This window comes from Alosa pseudoharengus, unplaced genomic scaffold (genome assembly GCF_046254945.1).
Source record: "Alosa pseudoharengus isolate Yale_2024_CS ecotype anadromous, Long Island Sound unplaced genomic scaffold, YU_APseudo_1.1 YU_APseudo_1.1_scf_22, whole genome shotgun sequence".
NCBI classification, from domain to species: Eukaryota; Metazoa; Chordata; class Actinopteri; order Clupeiformes; family Clupeidae; genus Alosa; species Alosa pseudoharengus.
In genome coordinates this window covers 16731722-16736721 of record NW_027468680.1, presented here as the reverse complement: position 1 = coordinate 16736721, position 5000 = coordinate 16731722, and the positions used below count along the sequence as shown (strand labels likewise).

Here is a 5000-nt window from a genome sequence, read left to right as displayed (position 1 = left end):
TCCCTCCCTCTCTTTCTCCCTCCCTCTCTCTCTCTCTCTCTTGCTCTCTCTCTCTCTCTTTCAGTTTCATCCCCCCACAAGATCCATTTAAAGACCAATGACTCATATAAGTAATGTGCATATATGCTGCAGTTGTTTGCAGATTTCAAAATGATTTGAAGAGTAACCTTATGCTGCTCACATTTAGTGTAGCATTGTACACATTGACAAGGCATAAGCAGTGCCCATACATGAATTCGTATATGTTATGTGATTTTATTGAGGTTTATTAAATGACATTTGTGATGGTGTTCACATTCACACAAAATGCCTAAAGGAATACAGCACCCACGATACACACACAGTAGTGAGATCCCATGTGCTACATAATGACATCTCCATCTAACGTACATGTAGATAATGTTGCTTGCTATCTATCTCTGTGTATTGTAGGGCTGTGCGATTAATCAAATAGCGTTTTTAATTACAATTTATTTGGGCTTCCTGTGATTATAAAAACGATAAAGATAATGGAGGTGATAGAACAATTACTGTGTGGCAATGATGCTCTGATTTTCTCCATGTTTTAAAGGCAACACTTCCCTTTGCTGTCACCCCTCTAAGAGCCCTAAACACTCTCAGCAAGAGTTTTTAGTTCAGTCTGAGCCCAGAAGGGAGCCATTGGTTAACAAGAACATTTGTTAGCAAGACGTCAAACGAGGAACAACAACATGCGTGAACGTATGCGTATTTGACCTGTCTGCATTTGAAGAGACATACAAGTGAAATACTGCAGAATTAGGAGTGCCACTAGACTTGAGAAATACTAGAAAATAGAAATATTATAGTTTAATGCTACAGGCCTGAAATGAACTGTTGCCCAGAACGGTACGGGTCCGAGACACAGGACTTTCCAGTAAAACATTCATGTCATATCTCTACATGAAAACGGAGCCTAAACCAGCAGATTGATTTTTTTCCAAAGCTCCTCAATGCTCCTCTTCAGGGTGTGTTTGATGTTTTCCTGCTGTTATTTCCTCAAGCCCCAAATCTATTCCTCATTCTCTTTCTTAGTCTCTCTCTCTCTCCATCCCTCTTTCCCCCTCTGTGTCGTCGAGTGGCATCACTCTTCTGCTTTGAGGTGAATCCCCTCTCGCTAGTTTGGCTTGAGGGGAGAGAGAACTTCAAGTAAGGAAAGGCCTCCCGGGCCTTTCCTAATTGATTTATAATGCACCATCATGCTCCTCTCTCTCTCTCTCTCTCTCTCTCTCTCTCTCTCTCTCTCTCTCTCTCTCTCTCTCTCTCTCTCTCTCTCTCTCTCTCTCTCTCTCTGCCCCGCACTACGTGGTATCCGTGTGTTATTCCCACAAGGACTCCCTCTGATTGACTTTGAACCTGTTCTACTCAAAGAACATATTTTCAGAACCACCTGATGTGCATGTGCTAACAGCAGTTTACAAACAGTTACTATGGTACTCTGGTATTTACTTTTACATTTTTATTTGTCAATTCTTATTATGACCGCCGCGGTTTAGTCAGATTTTTTTTTTTTTTTTAATTTTTCGCATGCCCAAATTTCCGTCAATGATTCCCGGGACACTGAAAGACCGGGGTACACGAAACTTGGTGGGCATGTAACCCCACATGGATAGCATGGAATCATCGTTTTTCGTTTTGATCTGTAGCCCCCCCGCTGGACTGGACCCCCCGAAAGTAGGGTAGGGCAGACACAGTTTTCTGTGAATATCTCGAGAACCGTAGGGTTTAGGAGGACCATTTTTTTTTGTATGTTGATCTCAAGGGGCCATGTCAACCCATTCCATAACCACTCATTTCATGTATAGCGCCACCTAGTTAAACACAAAAAAGTAAAAATGAGGTGTTGTAATCGCAGGTATCTGTGACCTAACATAGTCAAAACTGCACGAAATTGGAAGTGTAGGATCATTATGACACCCTCTGTATGCACGCCAAGTTTCGTGGAATTCCGTTCATGGGGGGCCACACAATAAATTAATTTATGTTACTATACACCAACTGGCCTGTAGGTGGCCGGAGACAGTTTTCTGTGAATATCTCGAGAACCGTAGGGCCTAGGAGGTCCACCTTTTTTATGTATGTTGGTCTTAAGGGGGCATGTCAACCCATCCCATTACCACTTATTTCATGTATAGCGCCACCTAGTTAAAAATTAAAAAGCAAAAAATTAGGTGTTTTCATCACAATATCTCTGGCTGACAAGGTCAAAACTGCACGAAATTAAAAGTGTAGGATCATTATGACACCCTCCGTATGCATGCCAAGTTTTGTGTACTTTCGTTCATGGGGGGCCTTACAATTAAATAATGTATGTGTACATTTAGTGACGTACACCAACAAGGATTCCCGGGACACTGAAAGACCGGGGTACACAAAACTTGGTGGGCATGTAACCCCACATGGATAGCATGGAACCGTTGTTTTTCGTTTTGATCTGTAGCCCCCCCGCTGGACTGGACCCCCGAAAGGAGGGTAGGGCAGTTCTCTGTGAATATCTTGAGAACTGTAGGGACTAGGATGACCATTTTTTTCCGTATGTTTGCCTCCAGGGGTCATGTTAACCCATTTCATGTACACACATGTGCACAAACAGATACACACACACACATACATTCACAGTAATCATACGTATGACACATACTCACTCAGTAGACATATGTACGCTTGCACAGGCACATACGAAGGCACACACACAAGCACGCACGCACACACACACACACACACACACACACACACATAACATAAACATGAACATGCACACATGCACACAATTCAAGAATTTCTCAGAATTATGAACAGGCAAGATGGAGGTGGGGTTGTATAAAATGAATTTTACATGTGAAATCTATGAACTAATCATGTTTTGGTACTTGTTGTCTAGCAGATATCAGTGAGAATTGAGTACGTGTGGATAATGCAATTTAGTGAGACAGTTAGAATTATATAGGCCTTTCAGCGTGATTTATTTTTGTGGAAAAAATGTGCTGGACTGGGCGGCGGTCATATTTTGTACCACTCTGCGGTACATCTAGTTAAATACATTACACTATTCATCAGTGAGCATTAAATAAATTTTACTTTTTCATTAACGATAATGACCCAGTATACCCAAGAATTCTTAATACAAAGTGGAACTGATTCAATTGGAACTGATAGCCAACACCATGTTTGTCAGCATTTCGTATCGTTCCCCCCTGCTGCTTAAGGATTCCAGTTCTCCGTCTCGATATGGACCTCATTAAGACATTAGAACTCATTCATCTGCGTCCAACCGCTTGTGTTTTGGGGCTCCTCTCTCCTCTTGTCTCCTCTGGAACACACACACACACACACACACACACACACACACACACACACAAACACACACACGGGAAGCCTCTCTCAAAAGCCATCCGCAGTTTGACAGACAGCCCATCGCACTGGCTGCCTGGTTTAGGAGAAACGTGTGACTGATAGGAAAAGCAGCCAATTTGCCTGCTGGAGAGTGTAAGTGTGCCCCGGGGGGGCCGTGGGGGTGGGATCGCCTGACTTAGTGTAAGCAGCCAATGCAAAAAAGTACTTATTAGGGCGGCTCAGTGTTATCAGCCGCCCATAAAAATCATCCACTGGGAACAAGGGATGTTTCCTTTCTTTCTTTCTTTCTTTCTTTCTTTCTTTCTTTCTTTCTTTTTGTGAAGGGAGACTCTTCATACTGGTGTCGTTTTTTTCTCCCTCTCTTTATCTCTCTCTCTCTCACACACACACACACACCGAGTGGGGGTGTGTGGGAAATAATTACGGATCCTACGATATCAGGCCGAGGTATGATGGGCTGATGCTGTGCTCATACAGATACCGGTACTCATATTTGTACTCTACATTCTCTAATACCACACATACCAATACTGATAGCCCTTCATACCAGCACAGCATGCCATTAAACTCAGCAATCAGGAGCTGCAGTCAGGATCTTTTGCTGCTCTCTTATCATATTTGCCTTCCGGAAAGAGCTGATGGTGCAAATTTATGGTTGCTGTTCCAGCTGCCCTATCAGTCTTGCCAGTCATTGTACTTTGATGTTAATTGTAAATAATTAAGGTTAATAGAAGTAATTGTTGTTTTTATGATAGCACTACTGCCTTATTATTATTTTATCAGTACTCGTTGTCAGCAAATATACAAATGTAAGTGTTCCTACTCGTCCTGAAAAAAAAGTGGTGTAAAGGCATCCCGAGGAATAACTGATTTCAGCACAGTTACTAGTCTGACAGGGTACAGGGCGGAGACAAATTCAGCTCAGAGGAGCCATTACGGCTCTGCCACCCACACAGTTTCCTTGAATTTCCCATTCAAAACTCTGCAACTGACACCCCACACAGCACAGCAGGGGAGGGCCGTCAATTATTCATCCCCAGGAGCCTCCTTTCCATGGGAGGCTGACTGGACAGAATGCACTATGGGGGAATCCTTAACGACAGTGGGGGGTGATGCTAGTGATTGGATATTGATTTCCAAGAGCCTGACCTCTGCACTAGCACATAGCACAACGGAGAATGCTACCCTCACCAAAACGCCTTCCTTGTCCACCCTCTCACTCTCATGCTCTCTTCCTCTCTCACTCTCACTTTCTTGTACACTTCTCACTCTCACTTTCATATTGTTTCTTTCGTCATTCTCTTTCTGTCTGCTCCTATCTTTCTTCTTCTGTCTCTCTCTCCCTCTCTTTCACTCTCTGTATTATTTGATGTATCTCTCTCTCGCTATCTACAGTATTTATCAGTCTTATCTGTATCTATCTCCACACGCTAGTTTTTCCTAAACATATACTGTATAAAACCGCAGTGTTCTTGTGGCATTTAAGCACTCCATTATCTATTATTTACTCACAGCACACCATTGCACCCAGGTTGAGCCCTGCTCAGGAGTGACAAAAATGCTCCTCATTTAATTCCTGAAGTCCCTCTGGTCCCAGCTCCTTTCATCTCTAATTGTGTCTGTCCTGA

At 43.0% G+C, this 5000-nt stretch overlaps 1 protein-coding gene across 3 annotated transcripts in view; it reads left to right on the top strand.

Annotated features, from left to right (window-relative positions):
- The window catches only part of fut8a (fucosyltransferase 8a (alpha (1,6) fucosyltransferase)), a 90105-nt gene that overhangs the window by 50939 nt on the left and 34166 nt on the right, over nucleotides 1-5000 (top strand). The gene's annotated exons all lie outside the window — the stretch shown is intronic.